Genomic DNA, 27,725 nt, shown 5'->3' with positions numbered 1-27,725 from the left:
GATTTGACCTCTTTCTTTAGTTACTGCAAAAGAAACCTCTGCATCAGTCCAATTTACTGACAAATACTGGAAACTGGGAAGAAAGGGCAAGAGTCACACATCAGCTGTGACACACATGAAAATCACAGGCTTTAACCCTAGTCATGCTTTCCATCTATGAATTCACCAGCACACTGAAACTACAGTGGAGACTTGAACAAAGTTTGTCTTGAATAATATCTAAATCCTTTAAAGCAGGTATTTGTGGGTATCCCGAAGTATTGCTGTGCTCTCTGGTAGGTTTTTCCCCACTGCACCTAGTTTTAGTGCTGCTAGGAACTGCAACTACACTTAGGCTGCTTTTAGTGAGGTAAATGTGTTGCTCAGTACAGCCTAACACCACTTAGCATTTACTAAGCATAAAAAGCATGTCGTGTGCAAGAACAGTTAGCACACACATCAAGAAAATCCTCTGTCAGGGAGGACGGAAGCAAGCAGCAAGCACGGCTAGGGCCCAACACTGGTAAAATGGAAGCAACAAAATGGAACAAAGAAACGAATTAAAATCTTTCTTGCAATTTGTTTTGTACCACAAATCACTGCAAATAAATTGTGTATACTGAGGACACATACTGAGCCTTCTTCAGGATAGCTTGACAAGTTACCTGGGATGTAAAAGACCATTCTGGGGGAGTCACCATATATATTTATCTAAAGACACATCCAGATCAGCAAAGCACACTTGGAGAATGGTTCCTGCATGAATGAGTCAGCTTCTACCATGTGGTCAAATCTTTCAGACACTGAGCAAACGTTTAAAAATAAATAAGTAATTTGAAGGTATCCAGCTTCACCTCTCTCAGTGGTATCTGCACACTAGAAACATAAATCCTGGCTTTTTTCCCTGTCTCTACTGTCTTGGAACACGGAAACAATCGTGGAAAACTTAGTCACCTTGGCCATTTTTGCAAAGCTTGTTCAAAAATCAGCCAGCCCTCTTCAGCATGAGTCACTGCCCACATCCCTGCAATAGCTGCATTACACATTTTCACTCTGACTCCTGTTCCTGCTCTTCAGTTGGAGGATGAGCAGAAGCCAGCTGGTCTCAGTTTTACTAGAAACCCATGAAGTTTCCAAATGCAATCCAAATGCAACCGCCCATTAACTCTGTTTGTTTAAAGACACGACGAAATCAAAACAATTAGCTAATCAAGCATGGGTTAATCGTCCCTGTGCTTCAGGTGACACCACGCAGTCAAACTGCTAAATAACAACACTTAACTCCTCTTCCAGCCTCTGCTGGGGGAACTTTTGGCAAACCTTATAACCAAGCACCGTCGTCCTCTGCCTCTCAAAGCCAGGAAAATCCAAGTGGAGAACGGTACCTGGGGAGAAGCCGGCGTGCTCCCGTGGGTGCTCCCTGCTGCTGGGCTCCCGCTGCCTGCCTCCCTCAGCAGCCCAGCGCCTCCGTGGCCACGGCTGCCTGGCCGGGTCAATGTTTTACCAGGCTGTGAGCAGCCTGCTGTCCCACCCTCCCTGCAAACACCCCGTGGGGAAGGCAATGCTGAGGCCATGGGGGCAGAGCCAATGCCCAAAAGGTTGCTCCTCTTCTACCTCCCCTTGTCCTCCACAGGGGAAAACAAAGCACACAAAAAAATATTGGGAAACCTGCTAGAAGAGCACATAGGGAAAGCATACCATGAAAGGGGGTGGGGGTGGGGGGAGGCAAGGTATATAAATGGTGCTATTAATAGCTACTTCGTGGCAGGTAAGTCACGATAACCTTTCTCTGTATTGTTCTAAGGCTGCTTGCAAGCCTGGGCGTGCCTGGCTAAGAGGGAACGCTCAGTTTGTGGGAGCACAGAAGTTTCCAAATAAATCTTCAGAACAGCCATTCAAATGACAGCTGAAACTTCAAAATAACAACAACAACAAAACAACCCCACCTGAAACAGCAAGATAAAATAACACAAAGGGAGCCTAAAGACAAAAATGGGGGAAAGGAACGGCCGAGGCAGCCTGCGATGTTTTTACCTTGCAGGTAGAGGCTCTGCTCCTGCGTCTCAGCTCCTCGGGAGTGCCTCAGAGTTAAAGCTCTACCTGTGCTAACCGGAGCTTTCCCATCCCCAGCAAGTTAACCATTACAAGCAGAGGGCAGCCAAAATGGGCTGGCAACCAAGCACAGTGCTGACAAGATGCTGCTGCCGCTCCCTGAGGAAGAGAGGACAGATGCTGAGCTTGGGAAGGGCTGGGAGGCTGGGATTTAGTGGCTGCTTCCAACCTGGGAGACCCTTTCAGGACCTGGTACACAAATGTAGGCTCATGGAGGAGCAATGGGAAAATCTTGGCTCTGTTGTTTGTCCTGGTTTTGTCTGTCACAGCCCTTCAGCCCTGCTTTGGGGAAGAGTGATTCATTTTGTCTAAACTAGGATCCCTGACTTGAGCAGTTTGTATTTTAATGCACGTGTTTAAGAATCATAGAACCACTGTAGTTGGAAAAGATCTCTAAGATCATCAAGTCCAACCCTCAACCCAACACCACTGTGCCCACTAAACCACGTCCCCAAGTGCCATGTCTACATGGGTTTTGAACACCTCCAGGGATGGTGCCTCTACCACTTCCCTGAGCAGCCTGTTCCAATGCCTGATTACTTGTTCAGTAAAGAAATTGTCCCTGATATCCAACCTAAACCTCCCCTAGTATAGCTTGAGTCCATTTCTTCTTGTCCTATAGCTAGTTACTTACTGAAACCCAAAGGTGAAATCTACATCACTATCTGCTCTAGCCAGTCCACACTCAATGATGCCGGACACCAGTTGAGTTTGGTCAGGTTAGAGAGGCTTTTTCTGCCTGCTAGGCACACTGCAGTGTGCTCATGGGCAGCCACAGGCGCAGCTGTGTCCAGCTCATGCACATGTGATACTGTTGGTCCTCATCCCTCTCCTTTTGTCTGGAAAATGAGAGCCAGAAGGGGAATCTCTCACAGATTTGGTAGTTAAGGCAACCATGGTGGCAGCCTGTGACTCCCTGGTAGGACAGGCTGTTGACACAACCAGGAAAAGAACACGGACAGCTGCTAGGCACAATCCTGCTCCTGTAGGACAACCTAGCAGAGTCATTTGCATAAGCTTTGTTAATTCCCAGCCACCAGCTCACACTCCCTCTAGATAAAAAGCCCTCACAGCTGCTTTACAGCATCTGCTCCCAACCTGCAAGGAAGAGTGCTGCAACAATAGCAGAGGAGGGAGAGAGCCATCCTCTTCTGCCAGCTACTCAAGCTTGCAGCAGGACACTTGCCACATCATGTTAGCCTCTGGGTGCCTCGCTGATCTCCCAGCTGTAAGTAGAAATAATAACAACCTGCTGCTCCACAGAGCTGCTTGGAGTTTTGGCTGTGGCTGTCACCTCCTAGAATCTCAGGCAGAAAAAGGGGTCTTATCTGAAAGAGCTTATCTGCACTTAAGACCCTGTCTAACCAGCTCTGGGGAGCAAGAACTGCTGGTAGCAGTGGGTGAAGGGGGGAAGTACAGTCATGCTGTTTTTCTCTTCTGCTTTGGTACTCCGTTCAAGATCTCTCAGATCTTCCCAACAAAACCTGAGTAGCAGAGACCACATTTCTCTGAGGAGGTCTGATTTTGGCAACTTCTTGTTTAGAGTAGAATAGAATTAACCAGGTTGGAAAAGACCTTTGAGATCATTGAGTCCAACCTATCATCCAACACTATCTAATCAACTAAACCGTGGCACCAAGCACTCCATCCAGTCTCTTCCTAAACACCTCCAGGGATGGTGACTCCACCACCTCCCTGGACAGCCCATTCCAATGGCAAATCACTCTTTCTATGAAGAACTTCTTGCTAACATCCAGCCTAAACCTACCCTGGTGCAGCTTGAGACTGTGTCCTCTTGTTCTGGTGCTGGGCACCTGGGAGAAGATACCAACCCCCACCTGGCTACAACCTCCCCTCAGGTAGTTGTAGACAGCAATGTGGTCTCCTCTAAGCCTCCTCTTCTCCAGGCTAAGCAACCCCAGCTCCCTCAGCCTCTTCTCACAGAGCTTGTGCTCCAAACCCCTCCCCAGCTTTGTTGCCCTTCTCTGGACAAAGTTTCCTGGTTGCAGGAGCATTTTGGCAGAAGGCTCTTGAGGGGTGCTACCCACTCATCTGGATCAGATCTAGATTTTATCACTGTTGTGTTTCCTGTCATGACACTGCCAGTCTGGTCTTTGGCAAGGTTAGAGACTGAGGCTGAAGCAGTGAGACTCGGAAGTGGAAAGGCAGCATCCTGGTGCTTGGGTTATAGATGCAGCTCTAACTTAGTTTGCCTGGCAGCACAGGCAAGGTCATTGCCCACTATGGGAAAGTTGTACAAATACTCACTTTTCCATGGTGCTAATAGTTCTGTGGAGCATGTTAGTCTGGTGCAGGCCCAAGAGAAGCAAACTGTGTGTAGTATTGACCCACTGAGCCCAAGGGACTTCAGAGACTTGTAAGTCATAGATGCCAGGAGAAACTATTACAGAAAAGTGATAGCTGTCTAAGGTATGACTGAAATTGTATCATCTGGGGAGGTTCCTCTCCCCCTCTGCTCTGCCCTGGTGAGACCACACCTGGAATACTGTGTCCAGTTTTGAGCTTCCCAGTTCAAGAGAGACAGAGACCTGCTGGAGAGACTCCAACAGAGAGCCATGAGGATGATTAGGGGAATAGAGCATCTCCCCTACAAAGAGAGACTGAAAGCCTTGGGGCTGTTCAGTCTTGGCAAGGAAAGACTGAGAGGGGATCTGATCAATGTCTATCAATATCTGAGGGGTGGGTGTCAAGTAGAGGGGGCCAAGCTTTTTTCAGGTGCACAATAGTAAGACAAGAAAGATCAGGTTCGAGCTTGAAGAGAGAAGATTTTACCTCATCATGAGAAGAAACTTCTTTACAATGAGGGTGACAGAGCACTGGGACAGGCTGCCCAGAGAGGTTGTAGAGTCTCCTCTGGTGACTTTCAAAACCTACATGGATGCATTCCTGTGTGGACTACCCTAAGTGATCCTGCTTTGGCAGCAGGGTTGGACTTGATCTCTGGAGGTCCCTTGCAACCTCTAATGTACTGTGATACTGTGGTACTGTGATGTCACTCTGGACAAATGGAACAATGGACAATTTGGTGGGTCCTCCCACTAAAGCTGCCCCTCTAGATAAGCTGATACAAGGCAATGGAAACCAAATATTCTTTTCACTGTTACACAAGCAATAAGAACAAAAACAACCCCAACCCAACTCAAAACCATTATCTTCCCTGCATGCTTCTGCATAGCTACCACCTTGTGAAAACTCAGTCTTTCATTTACACAAGCTTGTGCAACCTTTTCCCTGTTTTTCAGAGATTAACTTCTAAATGAGGAACATCCAAACCCAATGAGTTTTGCCTTTCTTTGCAAGAAAGTGATAGCAGCTGTAATTTCACAGGGTATTACATCTGAAAGCCAGTTGCAAACATGGGCAACTGGATTAAGTCCTGTTGTAAGCATTTCCCCAGGGTGTTGATGCCTTTAGCTCTTCAACAGGCTGGGCTTAGCTGAGATAATTTCCCAAAGGTCACACAGCAAGACAGCCCTATGCCTGTAGTCAGCTCTGCAGGTATCATTGCCCATTTTCCTGCCCAACCCAAATTTAACTTGCTTCTCCTTATTTTCCACTCTCGGAGATGAGGTTTTCACAGCAATGGCTCAGAGAGAGGTGGATGCTTCTCAGGAAGCCAACTCTGTTCCTTTGTCACCTGGTCCAAAGTTCCTGGCATCTTTTGTAGATAACCAGGGGTGGGTTTCTGATTAACACACGTCTGACAGGAGGGACTGTGACCCAGGGGAACTTGGCTTTTCAGTCTTTTCTCAGTGCACAACCTTTGTCACACAGCACAGGTTTCAAGGGCAACATAACACTTGTGTATTTACTTACTGCAAATGGAGGAGGTGCTGGGCTGTACAGCACGCAGCCTGCAAAGTCAAACATTAATTTAGCACAGGCAACACTGGCTTGGGAGCAAGTAAAGTGAAAGATATGGATACCAAAAGTGAAAAAATGCACCTAAAATTCACAGGCATTGGGGCAAAGCACTTTCAATGAAACACCAATTGACTTACAAAGGGTTTGCAGCCTAGCAACATATAGATCATCAAACCAACCAACCAAAAAAACCCCAAAACCCACAAACAAACAAACAAATCAACTCCCCCCCCAAAACTAAAAGGTGGGGATTAGGTAACAGAAAGAGAAATTCCTGTGAATCTTAAGTGGGGTTTAATTTTGTTCCAGTTGCCTTTCAACAGATGCATTTGTACTTCACCCTGCATGGCAACACTTGCTTTGGAAAGCAGTCCAGGCAAATCCAGAGCGCCTACTGTGGAGGCTTTGAAGACTTTCACATTCCCATTAAAAAGCCTCCTGTGTCTGAGCACATGGTGCTCTCAGGAATATGCTCAGACCCTTCCCTAAGCAGCGTGTTGAAACTACCTCCCCAGGAAATACTGGGACAGCACTGATCTCCTTCAATGCGATCTGTGTCCCCTCCTCTGGAGCAGAAAGACTATCACCTCCCTGCTGTGAAACAATCATAGAATGCACTGGGTTGGAAAGGACCTCTAAAGGTCATCTAGTCCACCCCCCTACAGTAAGCAGGGTCATCCCCAACTACATCAGGTTGCTCAGAGCCCCATTAAGCCTGACCTTGAATGTCTCCAAGGATGGGGCTTCCACCAGCCCCCCGGACAACCTGTTCCAGTATTCTGCCACCCTCAGAGTAAAGAACTTCTTCCCAGTGTCCAGTCTAAATCTACTCTTCTCTCATTTAAAACCACTGGTGGGAGGGGAAAAAGAATCACATGGAGGATGGCTGTCACACAGGAGAATAGGAGAAACATGAAGTGTGAACTGAGAGGGTTCCTCAGCAGTGGCCTGAAGGCGGCACACAGGAGGACCTCTCTCCAGCTGTGGCTTCGGCTGGGTGTCTGGGCTCTCAGAAGTCGTACCTGGCCAAGGCAGCTACAAGAGATACAGCCTTGCTATACCTTTTCAGCCCTTCGGTACCTAACTTAGGGTCTTGGGCTGCTATTTCAGAGCAAAATGCCCTGTAGGGCTTCATCTACTGCAGAGTGGGTCCTCAACACTGGACAGACAAAGTGTCCTCCAGCTGATAAGAGGAAAGAGATAGCAAGGGAATTATTTACTAACTGCCTAGACTAGCTGATCCCAGAGCTGTTTTGCTAGTGGTTTCACTGGGCAGAGTTTCAGTCATGGTTGTTCCCTTGGAGGGAACAGACCTTGCAAAATACATGAGATATCTAAGCAAATGTGCTCACAATTCTCAGAGAAACGGAACATTGATGGGGAAGAACATTTACAAGCAGTTTCTGTAGAGCTCATTTGTTAAACACCTGGCTAGAAAAGAATGGGCAATGCTAGTAGAAAAAATCATTAAAAGCCAGGCTCAAAATTCTCTAAAAAAAATAAGAGGGTTTATTCCTAAAACAACCAACCTCATCCCACCTTTCTTTATCCCTTCCCTTCCCTTCCCTTCCCTTCCCTTCCCTTCCCTTCCCTTCCCTTCCCTTCCCTTCCCTTCCCTTCCCTTCCCTTCCCTTCCCTTCCCTTCCCTTCCCTTCCCTTCCCTTCCCTTCCCTTCCCTTCCCTTCCCTTCCCTTCCCTTCCCTTCCCTTCCCTTCCCTTCCCTTCCCTCTCTTTTATTTCTTATTTTCTTTTTCTTTTTCTCCTTTCTTTCAAAAATGGTATTTCAAAACCTTATCACCCAAAGCTGTCTTGAGAACTGCCTGTTTTGACTTTATCTGTGTTTTGTACAGCCACACTGTGCTGGTGATTTAGCAACTTCACACTGCAGACAAATATTTCAAAATAGTCCCTTCTTTGTAGCTGTTGAACTGCTTTTACGTGTACTGCTGCATTGCATCATGCCACCCACAGATGTGCTTAGGAAAGGAGCGTGTTGGAAGCATGGTGGTTTAAAATCACATTCCCCCTGGCTTTGATTTTAGTGTAAAAGACCCTCAGATAAGCTGCTTCTGGGATTTCTCTGGTGAGCAGGAAGAAGCTTCAGGCTTGGACTGCAACAATGCTGGTTTGGTCAGTATCCTCACTGGGTAGCTGGGGAGTCTGTGTGGTTTGGGTGCTTGAGCAATGTCCCCATTGTGACTCTGCTCCCTCATATAGGGAAATGGGAGATTTAAGTCTGGAGAAAATGAGCTTGAAGGGAGACCTTTTCCCTCTCTACAACTCCCTGAATGGAGGTTGGAGTGAGGTGGGGGTCAGACCCTTCTTGCTAGTATCAAGTAACAGTACAAGATGAAATGGCCCCAGGTTGTGCTAGGGGAGGTTTAGATTGGATAATAGGAAAAAAGTCTTTACTGAAAGATACATTGGAACAGGCTGCCCAGAGAGGTGGTGGAGCCAGTGTCCCTGAGAGTGTTCCAAAACTGTGTAGACATGGCACTTCGGGACATGGTTTTAATGGCCATGCTGGTGTTAGGTTGATGGTTGGACTTACTGATCTCAGAGGCCTTTTCTAAGTGAAATAATTCTATGATTCTATAATAAATTTGGGCAAATATTTGCCCATCTAATTCAGTGCCTAGCAGCTGATGACATGGAACATCTTCATGAGTCTCTGTAAGCATAGTTAGTTGCTTTGAATGAACCCCAGGAGATAAGTCATGTTTCTATTTAAAAATGAAGTCTAAGAAGATAATACATAGGGAGATTGTAAAGCTGAATGGAAAAGCTGGGACTGAATCAGACTTTCCAGCAGATACTGCCAAGCAGATGAATGGAATATTTTTTGTTCTTATTTGCTTTGCTGAGAATCTCAGAGGAGATATTGATACAGATCTCTGTGAGGCCAGTTCCTGAGGATGTACTCAAATATTTGGAAGCTATTATTTACTGCCTAATTATCTCCATGCAACCAAAACCATCCCTCAGCTTCAGTACACAGATGCCTTTCACACCACCTCCACCTCATCACCAAATTTGAAGCACAAGAGCCAACATTTGTAGGTGTGTGGGATGAAGGTTTGATCCACAGAGAGGACCTCTTGCTTTGTGGCTTTCCTGTCACCTACCCATGGCTGCCTCTCACTCCTCTCTTTCTGGAGAACTCCAAGGTGGAGGGAGGATTCCTGAAGCAGAAACAGCTTGAAGGGAGGAGGATGCCTAGAGGTGACAGCATGGCTAAGACATGGCAGGAACTAGATAGGAAACCACAAAACCATGAGGAAGGTTGAGGGTGCTTTGGATGGAGCCAGGGACTAGACTGGAAGGAAGATAATAGAGAATCACAGAAATTAATAGATGTGGTTCAGGAGCAGCAGGAGTTGTGAACTCTTACATGGCAGCTGATAGCTGGAAAGGAAGGTGAGATAGAGCTAGAAGGCATCTTGCACATAGAAAAGATGAGCGGAAACCCATGAATTCTGAAGGGATGGAAAAAAATAGGATGAGGAAACCCAGCTGCTGGGGTAAGTTGTTTTGGAGGGACAGCTGATGAGACATAGTAAATTCTTGGAAGAAAGGAGAAAAACTTGGGAGAAAAACTTGGGAGAAATGAGAAAAAATATGATCCACAAGGGGTAAACAAGGGTTGAATTGGAAAGAGAAAGCAGTAAATACAGAAATTACAGATGATGGCTCTAAGGAAATGTGAATGACTCAGGTAAAATAATAGTGTACTCACAGGACATATCCAAAAGGACAGCTAGTCTCTGGGTGAAGAAGGAATTGGTGGGTCATCTACTGTCAACCCAGGCATTGCCACCATTGCAACCACAAAAAACATGAGGAAGGTTGAGGATGTTTAGGGTGAAGTCAGGGACTGGACTGGAAGGAAGTTAGTAGAGAATCGCAGAGATTAACAAACAGTTTGCTGCAAGTCACACTGGCATAAGGGTGAAAGAGATAGGGAGAAAAGGGCCAGAAGTGACAGCATGAAAGGGTCTGGCTCAGAAAACCAGAGAGGTTAGAGCCAAAATCACTTGTGTGGTGGAGCTGGTCCAGGGGCAGGGGTGAAAGGAAGAGTGGGAACTGAAGGGGTAACGGTTCAGAAAGAAAAATGAAACAACAAACCTTTTCCCTGTTTATGATAAAAATAGCCCCGAGCAGATTGTATTCCTTACTAAAGATATTCACATCAAAGGAGCCTTGGAGAACCAGCAGTGACCTCTCCACAACAGCTACATCACATGTGCAAATAAAATATGTTGCTAAGCTTGTTTGGTTGTTTTGATTCCTCCCCCCCCCCCCCCCCCCCCCCATCTAAGGACTAAAACCAGATACCTCTTACTCCTGTGCACACACAACCAGTAGTACTTTATGCTTGTAGTGTTCCCATCCATTGTGTGAAAGCTGGAGAACTGAGTAACACAATGTTCTGTACCAGAAAACTGCAGAGTTTAGCCAGTTTCCCAGAGTGGTTTTATGGTACTTCTATTTATTTATTTATTTATTTATTTATAGACCTTCCACTAATACTCAAAGGAGCTCGGTTTTTCCATGCAAAGGAATGACTTAAGAGGAAAAAAAAAAGAAAAGAAAAGAAAAGAAAAATCCATCTGTGACGCCTGCTCTGGCAAGCACATTGATGCATTTTCTGAGAGCAGTGCAAAAGTGATTTGCAATCCAGCTGTCCTGAGGCTCACAGCACGGCTAGGAGGAAAATCCTGATTCAGACTCCTGAGTTACAAAATCCACCTTGTCCATACACATTTTAATAACTCTGAAGCCTTTCACCACATTCTGCAAAATTCACATTCTAATCTTTCAGCTGAGGCAGATGCTCTATTTTGAGAGCTGACACAGAGTGCTCTCTGCTCACTACCATGAAGTCAGGAGCTGCTGGATACAGCAAGGGCAGTCAGGCATTGAAACAGGCTGCCCACGGGGGAGGTGGAGTCACTGTCCCTGGAGGTGTTCACAGACATAGATGTGGCACTTTGGGCCATGATTTCGTGGCCATGGTGGTGTTAGATCAGTGGTTGGACTTCACAGTATAACTAACTAACTAAGGTTGGAAGAGACCCCAAGGATCATCAAGTCCAACCTGTCTTGGTAGACCTCTCGACTAGACCATGGCACCAAGTGCCACATCCAATCTCCTTGATGACCTTAGAGGTGTTTTCCCACCAAAACAATTCTGTGATCCCAGCAGTGTATTTCAGTGGAGTGCTTTCTAAGTCTAAGCACAGGTGCAGCTGTGTATGGTTGGCTGGGTCTCAGTCCAGCTTACCTGCAGGCTACAGTTCAGATTTGAGGCTTGGATGTGATTTATGTTAAGAGTGGAAGTACACAGTCTGCTTTCAGGATCGGTGTGTTCCTGCCAGAATTCTGCATAGAAAAAACTCCAACTGTCTGAGGAGAACACTTTGCATTGCAGTGGAGCTGCATCTACACTAGAGCCAGATCTTTGTCTCTGTAGGTTCAAAATAGTCCTCTAAGTAGTGAGGATTTAAACACATGAAATGAAAGGATGCATTTGATCCTACACAGTTCTGTTTATTCAAGAGTATTGAAGTTTTGCTTGTGTTGTGAACTTTGCTTGGCTAATTCTTATGGTACTGCACATCAGCCATGGACAACAGGATAGTTCATAAAATTTGTTTTGTTTTGTAAAGGTGGGGGAATAGAATCATAGAATTGTTCTGCTTGGAAAAGACCAACTCTACCAAGTCTGGTGCTAAACCACAGCCCTCAGCACCACATCACTGCAGCTTTAAAACACCTCCACTGATGGAGATGCAACCACCTCACTGGGGAGCGTGTTCCAGTGTTTGAGAACCCTTTCAGTCAAGAAGTTTCTTCTACTTTCCAACTTAAACTTCCCCAGGTGCAACTTGAGCTTATGGAAAACATAGTTCTGAACACACATGCAGAGAAATAAAAGGGTGTTACAGAGCATTGTGACGAGAGAAGAAAAATAATATTTTAAGGATTACCAACAGTCCAAACATCACTGGATTATAACAAAGATCACAGTATCACAGTATCACAGTATAACTAAGGTTAGAAGAGACCTTGAGGATCATTGAGTCCAACCTGTCACCACAGACCTCATGACTAGACCATGGCACCAAGTGCCACGTCCAATCCCCTCTTGAACACCTCCAGGGATGGTGACTCCACCGCCTCCCTGGGCAGCACATTCCAATGACGAACAACTCGCTCGGTGAAGAACTTTCTCCTCACCTCGAGCCTAAACTTCCCCTGGTGCAGCTTGAGACTGTGTCCTCTTGTTCTGGTGCTGGTTGCCTGGGACCAACCCCCTCCTGGCTACAACCTCCCTTCAGGTAGCTGTAGAGGGCAATGAGGTCACCCCTGAGCCTCCTCTTCTCCAGGCTAAACAACTCCAGCTCCCTCAGCCTCTCCTCATAGGGCTGTGCTCAAGGCCTCTCCCCAGCCTTGTTGCCCTTCTCTGGACACGTTCAAGTGTCTCGATGTCCTTCTTAAACTGAGGGGCCCAGAACTGGACACAGTACTCAAGGTGTGGCCTAACCAATGCAGAGTACAGGGGCACAATGACCTCCCTGCTCCTGCTGGCCACACTATTCCTAATGCAGGCCAGGATGCCATTGGCCTTCTTGGCCACCTGGGCACACTGCTGGCTCATGTTTAGGCAGCTGTCAATCAGCACCCCCAGGTCCCTCTCTGTTTGGCAGCTCTCCAGCCACTCTGACCCCAGCCTGTAGCTCTGCATGGGGTTGCCATGGCCAAAGTGCAGCACCTGGCACTTGGACCTGTTAAATGCCATCCTGTTGGACTCTGCCCATCTGTCCAGTCGGTCGAGGTCCCTCTGCAGAGCCTTTCTACCCTCTAACTGACCAACATCTGCTCCCAACTTGGTGTCATCTGCAAACTTGCTGATAACTGACTCAACCCCCTCATCCAGATCATCAATGAAGATGTTAAAGAGGATGGGGTCCAGCACTGATCCCTGGGGGACACCACTGGTGACTGGCCGCCAGCTGGATGTGGCACCATTCACCACCACTCTCTGGGCTCGGCCCTCCAGCCAGTTCCTAACCCAGCACAGAGTGCTGCTGTCCAAGCCACGAGCTGACAGCTTAGCCAGCAGTTTACTGTGGGGGACGGTGTCAAAGGCCTTGCTGAAGTCCAGGTAGACCACATCCACAGGCCTCCCCATGTCCACCAGACGGGTCACCTGATCATAGAAGGAGATCAGGTTGGAGAGGCAGGACCTGCCCTTCCTAAATCCATGTTGGCTGGACCTGAGCCCTTGGCCATCCTTCAGGCGCAGTTATTGCTGCCAGGTTAAGCTGTTCCATCACTTTCCCTGGCACTGAGGTCAGGCTGACTGGCCTGGAGTTTCCAGGTTCCTCCATCCGACCCTTCTTGTGGATGGGGACCACATTGGCCAGTTTCCAGTCATCTGGGACCTGGGATCTTAGAAGATGTCTTAGGAAGGATTACTAAGCAAGTGGCTAAATATTGCAAACCTGAGAACAGGATTTTTCCACAATCAGTTGTACTCTCCTTTTCCTTTTGAAACTTATCACATCTAAATCTAAACCCAAACTTTATTGGTACTTCATAGAATCACAGAATTGTCAGGGTTGGAAGGACCTCAAGGATCATCCAGTTCCAAGCCCCCTGTCATGGGCAGGGACACCTCACACTAGAGCAGCTTGCTCACAGCCACATCCAGCCTGGCCTTCAAAACCTCCAGGGATGAGGCTTCCACCACCTCCCTGGGCAACCTGTTCCAGTGTCTCACCACCCTCATGGGGAAGAACTTCTTCCTAACATCCAATCTGAATCTACCCATTTCTAGTTTTGTTCCATTCCCCCTAGCCCTATCATTACCTGACACCCTAAAAAGTCCCTCTCCAGCTTTCTTGTAGGTCCCCTGAGGTAATCCTGAAGTAGTGTGCAGTGGTAGTCAGTAATTTCATATTGCAGTTACACACTGGTTGTCTTCTAAATGCTATTAATGGCTTATACTTGCATAGCCTTTCCCTTGAAGCAATCCCAGCTCAGTTGTTCAAGTATTTCCACACAGTGTTTTCAGCTCTGAAGGAGAACAGGGTGTGAAATGATTAAAGATAGTAATAAATAAAAGAGAGAAAAAAATAGCTTTGGTTTCAGTAAGGTTACTGGGGGCCTTTTGAGAGACAGCAGCCATTTCTCTGACCTCACACATTAGCCAGCTGCTTGCATCCTGACCACTTCTAAGGATTTCCTTACTACAATACTGCAAGAGTACAAGCAGCAAGCACCATTCTTCCTAGGAAAAGCCAGAAAGCTCTAATTTATTTCATTATTAAAATAATAAAAGGATTTACAACATGAATAGTGCTTCCATACCCTTACCCCACTGCTCAGGTAGGACACAGAGACACACCATTGCTCAAAGGAACTGTGGAGGCTGAAAACAGGTCCAGCACAAGAAAGAGCAACATCTCTGCTGTGTTTAGTTTAGTGCCAGACAAGGCTGTGTCTGCAAATTTCCTCTTTGACCCTTGTATTTGCTTCACTAAAAAGAACAAATTATCTCCTGCTAGACACCGAGTCTGTCTGAGCCAAGGTGAGAAGTTCCACCACGGTGTCTTTTGCAGACCTATGGCATGCAGATGGTGAGAGCCTGCCCTAGCAGTCAGCACCACCTCTGACCGGCCTCATTCCTCTCTGCAAGTTCATTTCTGGGTTGGGGCAGCAGTTGAAGAGCTGGGCTTGAGAGCCTGCCACCAGGGTGGATCTCCTGTGGCCCTACCCCCAACCCAGCGCTAGCTTCCAGCATGGCGGTAAGGATGCCAGGAGAGTGGGAGGCAGCTGGGGAGCACCCTGCTGCCAGGCTGGGCTGCCCTGTAACCCCAGTACATTTAGGGGAAAGGTTAATATGTTTCTGCACACCAGGCTGCTCTCAGCAAGTAAGGCAATGGCATGTTGCAACAATGTCACTCCTAGATACAAACAAGTGAGGGCAACTCACCCATCACAAATAAACAAACAGGAGCACAGAGGGAAGACTAATTGCACCTTTGGGGTTTGCTGCTCTTCTTCACCTGAGCACTTGACACTTAGGTGCTCTTATGATGGATGCTACCAGTTCACTTACTGATTAAAGCCCAGTGACTGAGTCCATTTCTAGTGCTTGGCTGATGCCATTTTATTGAGAGGTTGAATACAACTTCATTTGCTTGCAGTTAAGTAAATCATCAGTGTCAACCAACATTTTCTTATGGTGCTAAGCCTACCATAAAAATGTGCACCAGGCAGAGTGGTGATGAATATAAGCCTCTGGGATTGCTCAGTGTGTGAGCCTGAAATTCCAGGCTATGAATCAGTCTGCAGACTGTGTGGCAAAGCCTGCAGTGATCCTCTGCAGAAAGTGGCACATGAATTAACACTTGCTGGAACTTCATTTTCAGCAGTGTGTGAGTCAATGCTTTTGGATTTTAGCATCTCCTTGATGGATTTCTTTCTTAAGGAACAGAAATGGAAGTGGCAGCATCCTTTGGCATGCAGGTCTCCCACTGATGATACTCTAGCTCTAGGGGCAGGAAATGAAAGAGATGGATTTAAAATCCCAGAGCTGTACCAAAGTCTCCCTCCATCTCTGGGCTACTCATGAGGCTGCTGGCTGTCAGGAGCTCTGCATGCTTCTGGGCTTCTGCAACCAGTGGAGCTGCTGGTGAGTGTTCCAAGGGAATTAATTTCTAGTGAGCAAATAGTCTAACATGTCCCATGCCCTAGGTTAGAATCCCTTGAGTGCTGTATGAGACAAGCCAACACAAGTTCTTTACTGTGAAGGTAGAGGAACACTGGAACAGGTTGCCCAGTGAGGTAGCTGAGGCCCCATCCCTGGAGATATTCAAGGGGAGGCTTGACAGTGCTCTGGACAGCCTGATGTAGTTGAGGGTGCCCATGCTGACTGCAGAGAGGGTTTGACTAGATGACCTTTGGAGATTACTTCCAATCCAGACCATTCTATGATTCTATGTTTGTTTAGTCCTGGATGATCTGACCCTTCCACACTGCATCTGGAAATGAAGGTAAGGGCTTGTATTGCCTCAATTCTGCTAAAATCATAGAATCATAGAATTGTTGGGGTTGGAAGGGACCTCAGGGATCATCTAGTTCCAACGCCCTTGCCATGGACAGGGACACCTCACACTAGATATGCCTGGGAGAAGAGACCAACCCCCACCTGTCTACAACCTCCCTTCAGGTAGTTGTAGACAGCAATAAGGTCTCCTCTGACATTCTTGTGGAAATCTGTCTCCAAGGACTTTTTTTTTGCCTTGTGACAAAGACCCAGAAGCAATATCCAAGTTTAACACTGGCATTTCTAGCCTAAAGAAAAAAAAACGATGCAGTGCTCAGTCATGCAAATTAATGCATCAGTCAGAATCCACCCAGTTGTCTGGGATCTCAGATTATGATTGGAGCTTCTTTTAACCTAATGAGTCTGCATTCTTCATTAGAGCTAATTAGCATAATTCTACTACAGTCAAGGTAGCTGTACTATTTCAGATATGTTCTTACACCCTGCTTGTCCTCTGAGGGCTTCACAGCAGAGCATTAAGCAATGTGATTGATATCAGGAATAAGTTGCTTTAGACCCTCTGAGACAAAAGTTAAATGTGTTGTAGCAGTGAATACAACTTTCAAAAGTTTCCCTCAGTTTAGGAAAGATGTTGAGTTGCTAGAAGGTGTCCAGAGAAGGGCAACAAAGCTGGGGAGGAGTCTGGAGCACAAGCCCTATGAAGAGAGGCTGAGGAAGATGGGGTTGCTTAGCCTGGAGAAGAGGAGGCTCAGGGCAGACCTTCTTGCTTTCTACAGCTACTTGAAGGGAGGCTGTAGCCAGGTAGGGGTTGGTCTCTTCTCCCAGGCAACCAGCACCAGAACAAGAGGACACAGTCTCAAGCTGTGCCAGGGGAGGTTTAGGCTGGATGTTAGAAAGAAATTCTTCATAGAAAGAGAGATTGGCCTTTGGAATATGCTGCCCAGGGAGGTGGTGGAGTCACCATCCCTGGAGGTGCTTAGGAAGAGACTGGATGGGGTGCTTGGTGCCATGGTTTAGTTGCTGAGATGATGCTGGGTGATAGGTTGGACTTGATGATCTTGGGGGTCTTTTCCATTCCATTCCATTCCATTGCAAGTACCATTTCTAAAAGCTTTTCTCCAAGCCTTCATCCCAGGCAGCAGAGAGCTGTACATAGCTCCTAAAAAGTCTGTATGAAAAATGCCCCAAACTCCTTGCAGCCACAGAGGGAAACTCCCTTTGTGATGGCATGCATTTGTTCAAACGTTTAGAATCACAGAACCATGGAATTACTTCGTTTGGAAAAGACCTTTAAGATGAGCAAGTCCAACCATTCTCTAACTCTACCAAGTGTGGTGCTAAAGCATGGCCCTCGGCACCACATCTCTGTTCAACACCTCCAGGGATGGGGATTCAACCTCCTCCCTGAGGCGCCTCTTCCAGTGTTTGAGAACCTAATAATTTGAAGCAGTCCTCATGATTTTGTATATGTACACAAAATCTGCAGTGTTGTTAGTAGGTTGAGAAAGGTTCTTCTGTCCCTCTAACTCTGCCCTGGTGAGGCCACATCTGGAATACTGTGTCCAGTTCTGGGCCCCTCAATTCAAGGAGGACCTCAGGGAACTGCTTGAAAGAGTCCAACACAGAGCCACAAAGATGCTGAAGGGAGTGCAACATCTCCCTTATGAGGAAAAGCTGAGGCAGCTGGGGCTCTTAGCTGGGAGAGGAGGAGACTGAGGGGTGACCTCATTCATGTTTATAAAGATGTGGAGGGCAGTGTCAGGAAGACAGAGCCAGGCTCTGCTCAGGGATAAGACAAGGAGCAATGGGTGCAAGCTGGAGCAGAGGAGGTTCCATGTGAACCTAAGGAAAAACATTTTCACTGTGAGGGTGACAAAACACTGCAACATGCCTGGATGGGTTCCTGTGTGACCAGCTCTAAATGACTATGGCAGTGGGGTTGGACAAGGTGATCTTTGGAGGTCTATTCCAACTCCTAACATTCTGTGATTCTGTAAATACTTTTTAAAATACTTTTTTTTTTAATTACAATATTGTGGGGTTTAAATGTTTTTATTTGATGTCCTCAGCAATAGGCATATCAAAGTGATTTTTTCCCCCTGATTTCATAGCATATATTCTTTGTACTGTGCCACATCAGCACGCAGATTATAAACCAACAAAACACAGTGGGCCAGAATCAGGTGGTCAGAGTCTTTCCTCCTCACACCTTCAGGCAATGGGAGTGCCATGCTTTAATGAAGTGCTCATCATTGCTGCACTGTAAGAGGGGTATAAATAATGCCCTTTTTTTGCCCTCCTGGTGGTCTGAAGGTAAGCAAGTTAATTTGAACTGCCGAGTACAATGTTGCCTCCCATGCACCCTCAAGCAATACAAGTTTCTCTGTATTGCTTTGAAGGGTGTTTGACTTCTTTAGAGGATGAAGGAGGAACTTGAGGTCATTTTTTTATTCATAAATTTTGCAAAAATTGTTTTAGTTTCATGAAAGGAAGCACAGGGCTCAATTCTGAGTCCTTCTATGTACAAAAAGGGATAAGGGACACAGAAGAAGGTGCTTTCAGCTAAGGCAATCTTTTCAGGCCAGTTTAATAGGGTTAAAAATACCTTTCTGGCATAAATAACAGCACATGTGGTTAGCATGGCTTCAAAGAACTTAGCCTGCATCTTACTGGATCATCATACAATGTTCCTGCCACTTAGCCCTGATGTCTCCCTCTGCATCTGGCACCTACAGCTATGGTACAGCTGAGGGAGAAACCTAATTCTGCATAGGTACTGTGGTACCACTGCTCCCTGCAGTGCACTCCTGTCCAGCTCAGGCATGGACAGAAAGACAGCACCTTGAATTCATCTACACATGAGAAAACCAGCACAGAATTTGCTCATTATTCCAATAAGACATTAATATTATTTCAGATTTTTGGGGCCCTTGCAGCAGTGACCACAGACTGACCTGTAGAGAAGAGCAAGAGCAGGGCAAGTGTGATCTCTCCTGAAAGTCCTCTTCCAGCCTCTGTCTGCTTTCAGCTCAGGGGACTCTTTGAGCCTGATCTAGTTTGCCCAGTGGTTGAACTCTTTTCTAAGTACTTACCCAGTCGCTCCTTGAATGCCTGCAAAATGTACTGCAATTATCACAGCCTTTGGCAAAGAGTTTCTAGTGTTTACTGTGTACAGAAACATCTCTTTTTGTCCTGAAAATGGCTCCCACAGCTTTGGAAAAGATGGTGAGCAGCTCACCCTCATCCACATTTTCCACATCACCTGGGATTTCACAGACCTGAATCAGAGACCTCCACTCAGCCAGAAGCTGAGTATCACATGCATATTTTGGCTGCATGTTTCCAGGAGATCAGGGAATTCACAAAAATGTTCCTGTTGCCCAAGCTCCCTACACATCTTCATTGAAAAGCTTCACCCCACACTAGATGGCTGGACATTGAAAGTACTGAGTGGGAGCATCCATGCAAAGCTTGGTGTGACCCCCAAAATTTAATTGCCAACACGTAAGTATTGGATTCCCACAATTGCTCTTGTCTTGGTACTCAGTGAAGTAGCAAAGATTTTGCTTTACTTGATGTACGAACCTTGGGCTATTAAAGTGAAGATGCCCTCATTATTCAGATGCATTCACAGAATCAACCAGGTTGGAAGAGACCTCTGAGACCATCAAGTCCAACTGATCACTAGCTTTTAATTATACTGCCTGACATCATGTCTCCCATCATTTCTCTCTGCCACATTTTCATTTGGCTTATGGCCTGCAGTGGATGCTTTAATGATATGAACAGCAGCAGTCACAGATTCATGTTATCTGCAGATGTCTGCATGTGATGCTACTGAGATAAATAACTCAACTGGATGAATTCTGTGAGCCCCCTGAAAGCCAAAAGCTCAGGATGAGCCCAGAAAGCAGACTTCTATTAAAAGCTGCCTTCCTAAGGAACAACTTCTGACAGTTCATGTTTTTTGCTATTTTAACTTCTCTCAGTAAGTGTGCTGTGATAGAAATTCTGCCTGATCATGCAGGTCTTGTTCAGGCAAAATACTTTCAACTGATTTTACATCCATTCATCAGAATGATTTGCTTTAAAAATGGATTGTATATCTAGCGAGAACCTGACCAAATATGTTTATCCTGCTTTTGCACATGCACCATATGGCTACCTGGTTCTCCTCCCATCCTGGGACAAGATGGCATTTAAAAATTCCTTGTTTACACTAGGGACAGCTCATCACAATCACATCTATGAAAACCAGCTTGGCCAGTTGTTTTCCAGGCAGATCTGTGTGCATCCCAGGAGCACCTTGTACCTGTTCACTACACAAACCTTCCAGGCATCTGTTCCCTTGCTGAGGCAGGCCCCACCTGGCTCTGAGAGTTAACACTGAGATCCTAAAGAGAAGCAGCTGGCACCAGCAAAGAACAGGTGGAGAATATGAGGACAAATGTATCAACTACCTTAGGTTAACTGGCAATCAGTTAAAGATGATGTCTATGCAAGCTCTGAGTACCTTGCAAAGTCAGGGCTGAAAATGGTAGATGCTGAGGGCTCACTTCTCCTGCATCTTTGAAGTTCAAGAGAAAATGTTGATATTATTTCTCAGTTATTCATTTCTGCTATGTTTTGAGATGTTCCAAAGCAAGCCCAAGAGGAGAACGTAGGCCAAAACTAACTGCACAGCAGCTCAGTAAATGGGGGTGACTTGGTCAGCATCACTGCAACTGGCACAGGTGTTCTAGAAACTCCATAGTGAGAAAGCTACACAACAGAGGAGAAAACTACACAACTGCTAGAAAAGCACAACTAAACCACAGAATCAGCCAGGTTGGAAGAGACCTCCAAGATCATCAAGTCCAAGCAATCACACAACCCTAACTAATCAACTAGACCATGGCACTAAGTGCCTCATTCAGTCTTTTCTTAATCACCTCCAGGGATGTTTACACCCTACCTCCACATGTTTACACCTCCACCACCTCCCTGGGCAGCCCATTCCAATGGCAAATCTCTCTCTTCTGTGAAGAGCTTCTTCCTAAGATTAAGCCTAAAATTCCCCCTGCACAGCTTGAGACTGTGTCCTCTTGTTCTGTTGCTGGATGCCTGGGAGAAGAGACCAACCCCAGGTAGCTGTAGACAGCAGTAAGTTCTCCCCATACCCCTGTTAGCCGCCACTCTTAGTGTCCCTCCAGTCTCAGCTGATCAGAATATAGCTCATTTCCCCCAGAGACCTGCCTGAGGAGCAGTGTTTGACACTCCAGGTAGCCCTACAAGATCCCTGCTGAAGGAACAGCCTGGACCTGAGAATCACTTATGTATGCTACCAGGTGGGCTTTGCTGGGCTGTGGCCCTGGCTCTGTAGCAGAGCTAATCTCTGGTTAATAATTACATGCTTAGCACATTATGCAAGCCCTGATTCCTGCTTTTTCACCAGTGCCCATTCTTCCGCTTTCTGATAGCCACTCCCTTTCTCATTCGATTTCACGCTCCACAGGAGCACAGGTCCCATGGGCACCAAGGTTCCCTCCCCAGGCTCGCCTGCCCTGTAGCACTGACCCTGTGCTTCCTGGGTTAGGACCCCTATGCTGCTTCAGCAGCCTTTCTTCTGGATTCAGATGACTAAGATCAAAAGTTCAGCAAGTTCAATTCTCTCTTGGTCTGCTAATGTTATTTATTTATCCAGTGACCTGCCAGGTCTTCAGCAGTCCTTCCAAAACTCGTGAGAAGATCCTCGTCAGATCTGGGCTGACTTGTGCAAGCACTGAGAGGCTGCTTTGGAGGGAGACTAGAGAGAAGGGGGGCTAGCAAAGGAGCACAAAACAATGTTTAGAGCAGCAAGTTACCGTTAAAGAATGTTGCCCACTTATGTAGAAAAACTGGGTGCCAGCTGCTTACCAAACTTGTTCATCAAGTTCTGCAGCCTGCAGGAAAGGGCTCCCAGAATTAGCTCTCCCAAGCTGGTAGTGAGACAGCTCTGCTGTCTGAAATGGGTGTTCGCCTTGGGGTTGTTAAATGCCTGCTCCATGTGATTGGGCTAATTAAAAGTTTTCAGCCAAACAAATCCCTGTTTGTGCAAGGTATGAAAGCTAAGAGGATTAGATGTTAGTTAAACTAGACATAACTGAGAAACAAAGTTGTTGCTGTTAAATCTCAAAAAGGCTGCCCCTAGTGCACGGGGGCGAAAGGAGCCAGCCACAAAATTCATCTGTGACCCCCAAAAACTCAGATGACACTTAAACCAGGTATATTCCCCAGGAAAAAACACCTCAGTGTCTCCCTTGAATTCAACACTGCCCCACAACAGGGCAAAAACAGCTGTAATGAAAGATATTTGCTCTCCAGTATTATTCTTGTGAAAGAAATGTAGGTATTGCCTATTATTCTGTATGTTCACTGCCACACCCCATTGGCTACTCAGCTGTATACAAGTAGATGGCATCCCCAGCACCAGAACAAGAGGACACAGTCTCAAGCTGTACCAGAGGAAGTGTAGGCTGGAGGTGAGGAGAAAGTTCTTCACTGAGAGTTGTTAGCCATTGGAATGTGCTGCCCAGGGAGGTGGTGGAGTCACCATCCCTAGAGGTGTTCAAGAGGGGATTGGATGTGGCACTTGGTGCCATGGTTTAGTCATGAGGTCTGTGGTGACAGGTTGGACTTGATGATCTTTGAGGTCTCTTCCAACCTTGGCGATTCTGTGATAGATTGGGGAAAATGTAATTTGGATCTGCAGCATGTCTGTCCTGGCCAAATATTCCCTACTTACCAGAAAAAAACCTCAAACAAACCACCAAAGAGTCCATTGGAACCTCCAGAGTCCTTCTCCCCCTCTGAAAACACACTCTTGACTTATGCCAGCCCAGACATTCTTTACTTTATTCCCAGCAAGACTGTTCAGGTCAGCAGCAGCCAACCCACCTCCTCCCCCCCAGCACCTTCAGCATGAGTCACAGCATCACAGTGCATTAGAGGTTGGAAGGGACCTCCAGAAATCATCAAGTCCAATCCCCCTGCCAAAGGAGGATCACTTAGGGTAGTCCACACAGGAATTCATCCTGTCATCCTGATATGTTTCATTGCTTCTTCCTGAGCAGACATCTCACAGATTCCAGGGTTTTATCTTGATTGATGCATTCTCCCCTACCAGCCTCATTCTAGAATGCTTGCTAGTGTTGATAGCAGTGATTGTACTTTTATTTGAATGTAAATACCTTGCTCAGGGACATAACAGATATACACCTGTTTTGGAGCCTCTGTAAGAAGGCTGCTGTGCTGATCAGTGCCAATCAGAACTCCCTCTAAAGAAGTAAATTAAGTTAAATCGTGTCTGAGAGTGTTTCTGGGTGTTGGAAACTGATTGCACCTTTAAGGGCCAGAACAGCCCCTGACACACTTAGGACTCAGGTCATCTAAACCACAGAATCACAGAATGGTAGGGGTTGGAATGGACCTCTAGAAATCATGTAGTCCAACCCCCCTGCCAAAGGAGGATCACCTAGGGCAGGTCACACAGGAATGTACCCATGTGGGTCTTGAAAGTCTCCAGGGAAGGAGACTCCACAACTTCTCTGGGCAGCCTGCTCCAGAGCTCCAGCATCCTCACTGCAAAGTTCTTCCTCAAGTTGAGGTGGAACTTCCTAGGTTCCAGCTTATTCCCATTCTTCCTTGTCCTGTCATTTGGCAGCACTGAGAAGAGCCTGGCACCTTCATATTGACACCCACCCCTCAGATATTTATAGACATTGATGAGATACCCTCTCAGCCTTTTCTCCAGACTGAACAGCCCCAGGTCTCTCAGTCTTTCTTCACAGAAGAAATGTTCAAGTTCCTTCATCATCTACACACAATATTAGAATCACAGAATTGTTTGGGTTGGAAAAGACCTTAAAGATCATCCAGTTCCGATCTCCCTGCCTTGGGCAGGGACACCTCCCACTAGCCCAGGTTGCTCAAGGCCTCATCCAAACTCACCTCCAGAGAGGGGGCATCCACAACCTCCCTGGGCACACCTGTTCCAGTGTCTCACCACCCTCACTGGAAAGAATTTCTTCCTAATCTCCAGTCTCAATCTCCCCTCCTCAATCTTCAATCCAAGCCCCCCTCATCCTGTCACCACAAGCCCTTGCAAAATAAAAGTCCCTCCCCAGCTTTCTTGTAGCCTGCCTCTTCCAGACAAGTCTCACTAGAGGGCACAGGCTGGGGGTTAGGATGAGCTCTGGATGGTTCCTAAGACACGGTTTGGGTTCAGCCATTTGGTTTTGGCAGGTGAGGCAGCATCCTCTTCTGGAGGCAGTCAGCCTCCCTGCCAGGGAGCAATTCTGTGCATGTTTAGAATAGAATAGAATAAACCAGGTTGGAAGAGACCTTCAAGGTCATCGCGTCCAACCTATCAACCAATCCAACCCACCTAAACAACTAAACCATGGCACCAAGCACCCTATCAAGTCTCCTCCACCACCTCCCTGGGCAGCCCATTCCAATGGGCAATCACTCGCTCTGTATAGAACTTCTTCCTAACATCCAGCCTAAACCTCCCCTGGCACAGCCTGAGACTCTGTCCTCTTGTTCTGGTGCTGGCTGCCTGGGAGAAGAGACCAACATCCGTCTGTCTACAACCTCCCTTAAGGTAGTTGTAGAGAGCAATAAGATCACCCCTGAGTCTCCTCTTCTCCAGGCTAAGCAACCCCAGATCCCTCAGCCTCTCCTCATAGGGTTTGATTTACTAGCAGAGATGTGGCTAATGTAAAACAGAGATAGAAAACCAAATCCCTTCTCTAACAACCAAAATAAAGAAATCTCTTACATCTGCAAATACTGAGGCAGGTGATCAAATAATTAGCACTGCAACAAGTTCGTACTGCCTGCAGCTAAAGAAGTGCTCTCGATGGAAGCGGAATGCGGTTGAGCTTGCAAAAACATGATAAGGGATCTATACCAAATATTCTTTTGGATGGTCTGCATATGGCAAAAGTAAGCTTCCATGGAGCCGAAAGAGCATTCAGGATTCAAATTTTCCCATGTAAAAACTCCCTACTCAAACCAGCTAAGGATGGCTCGGTCATCCAGTGTCACTGCTACACCTTTACACCCTCTGGGTAAGTGAAAGAATAGAATAGAATAGAATAGAATAGAATAGAATAGAATAGAATAGAATAGAATAGAATAGAATAGAATAGAATTAACCGGGTTGGAAAAGAACTTCAAGACCATCAAGTCCAACCTATCATCCAACACCATCTAATCAATTAAACCATGGCACCAAGAACCCCATCCAGTCTCTTCCTAAACACCTCCAGGGATGGTGACTCCACCACCTCCCCAGGCAGCCCATTCCAATGGGCAATCACTCTCTCTGTATAGAACTTCTTCCTAACATCCAGCCTAAACCTCCCCTGGCACAGCTTCAGACTGTGTCCTCTTGTTCTGTCACTGGTTGCCTGGGAGAAGAGACCAGCCCCCACCTGGATACAACCTCTCTTCAGGTAGTTGTAGAGAGCAATAAGGTCTGCCCTGAGCCCCCTCTTCTCCAGGCTAAGCAACCCCAGCTCCCTCAGCCTCTCCTCACAGGGCTGTGCTCCAAGCCCTTCCCCAACTTTGTTGCCCTTCTCTGGACACCTTCCAGCAACTAAACCTCTTTCCTAAACTGAGGGGCCCAGAACTGGACACAGGATTCAAGGTGTGGTCTAACCAGTGCTGAGTACAGGGGCAGAATGACCTCCCTGCTCCTGCTGGCCACACTGTTCCTGATGGAGGCCAGGATGCCATTGGCCTTCTTGGCCACCTGGGCACACTGCTGGCTCATGTTCAGCCAGCTGAAAATCAGTAGCCCCAGGTCCCTTTCTGTCTGGCTGCTCTCCAGGCACTCTGCCCCCAGCCTGTAGCACTGCATGGGGTTGTTGTGGCCAGTGTGTAGAACCTAGCACTTAGATGTGTTAAATCTCATGCAGCTGGAGTTATCACAAGTGGAGGTATCTAAGCTACCTTTTTTCTTTCTATCAAATGTTGACCCTGGAAACAACAAAAATTCTTTTCCCCTTTCTTTTCTCAACAACCTAAAAAAACAACCCCAAACAACAAAACCAAAAAGAAAATAAATTTCAGTTTGCTATTCTTTCTATAGTGCTTCTTAGAAATTCCCTGCCGGTACAAATTTTGGTGTTCCACATTGAAAAGCAAAAATATCTTCCTGTAGAATTTTTACTCTTACACAGATCAGATTCTTGACCCAAACTTATTACAAATAGGTTCATTTTTAGAAAATTTTCACTTTTTTGGACCAGCTGGAATCCTGATGAGCCTGCAGATTGTAAGGGGAACAAAAAAACCAGTAGAGGCAGGGATTTCTACACTGATGTTTCATCACCTGTGTGGGCTGCTGCTGGTTGTAGGCATGAAATGCAAATTTAGTATATAGAATCATTAAGGTTCTAAAAGACCTCAAAGATCATCAAGTCCAACCTGTCACCCAACACCTCATGACTACTAGACCATGGCACTAAGTGCCATGTCCAATCCCCTCTTGACCACCTCCAGGGACAGTGACTCCACCACCTCCCTGGGCAGCACATTCCAATGGCTAACAGCTCTCTCAGTGAAGAACTTTCTCCTCACCTCCAGCCTAAACTTCCCATGGTGCAGCTTGAGACTGTGTCCTCTTGTTCTGGTGCTGATTGCCTGGGAGAGGAGACCAACCCACACCTGGCTACAACCTCCCTTCATATCGTTGTAGACAGCAGTAAGGTCTCCCCTGAGCCTCCTCTTCTCCAGGCTAAACAACTCCAGCTTCCTCAGCCTCTCTTCACAGGGCTTGTGCTTGAGGCCTCTCCTCAGCCTCATTGACCTTCTCTGGATACATTCAAGAGTCTCAATGTCCTTCTTAAACTGAGGGGCCCAGAACTGGACACAGTACTCAAGGTATAGATCTTGCTGATCTAGTAAAAGAATTAAATAGCACAACTCCTGTCCCTCTTACCGAAGGATGACTTGAGCAGTCCATAGGTTTCTAGGCTAGTGATCACACGTGTACGATGGCATAAATAGATGAATAATAGCAACTGTGTTTTCAGTCCCACCCACATTTCATCTTACTTTTTTAAAGTCACATAACACCTACACACCATGCTTGGCTAAGACTGACACACACAGAGTTCAAGAAAATCAATATATTGTTTTCTCTCTGTGTGTATCTCAAGATGAAATAATAGTTGGGTTTCCTCTTGCATTTTTTTCCTCCCCTTCTTGTAAGGAAATAAATCTGAGAAAAGAGCAGGCAAGTGGTGAAAGCCATTAGTTGCCAAGGGATTTCAAAAGGTAAGTACTTGCACAATCAAAAGTGGGATCGGATTAGATTGGGAGACAGCTGACCTGCACTAAAATACTGCTGTCTGGCTTCCCAGTCAGACTGTGGTTGGCCCCAGCACATGCCATGACCTTGCCTATTTTGAGCACTGGAAGAGTATTGCCCTTGACTTGAATGGAGGTAGGCTCAAGCCCTACCCAGAATGTTTCATATGCTACGTGTCATAGGTGCATGCCAGCGTTATGCAACGGGCTGAAAAATGAAAACCTGTCAGGCACAGAACTGGTGCACTCAAGGACATACTGTTATTTGTTCTGTAGCTTTGCCACTCCAGCAGGGATTAACAATATGCCATTGATAGCTGCTGTGATAAAG

General features: G+C 46.5%; 1 protein-coding gene across 6 annotated transcripts in view; it reads right to left on the bottom strand.

The window, feature by feature from the left end:
- Positions 1-27,725, bottom strand: part of RBM47 (RNA binding motif protein 47) — a 98,105-nt gene that overhangs the window by 47,680 nt on the left and 22,700 nt on the right. The window contains exon 1 of one of the 6 annotated variants that reach the window (XM_009910734.2): positions 2,014-2,127. The exons of 4 other annotated variants lie outside the window; for them this stretch is intronic. The gene's annotated coding sequence lies outside the window, so the exon portion shown is untranslated. Of the gene's footprint in view, positions 1-1,364; positions 1,477-2,013; positions 2,128-27,725 lie in introns of those variants that run through there. One more of the 6 variants, XM_054163876.1, reaches the window with a different exon arrangement.

This window comes from Dryobates pubescens, chromosome 1 (assembly GCF_014839835.1).
Source record: "Dryobates pubescens isolate bDryPub1 chromosome 1, bDryPub1.pri, whole genome shotgun sequence".
Taxonomy (NCBI): Eukaryota; Metazoa; Chordata; class Aves; order Piciformes; family Picidae; genus Dryobates; species Dryobates pubescens.
This window is presented reverse-complemented; position numbering and strand designations above follow the sequence as displayed.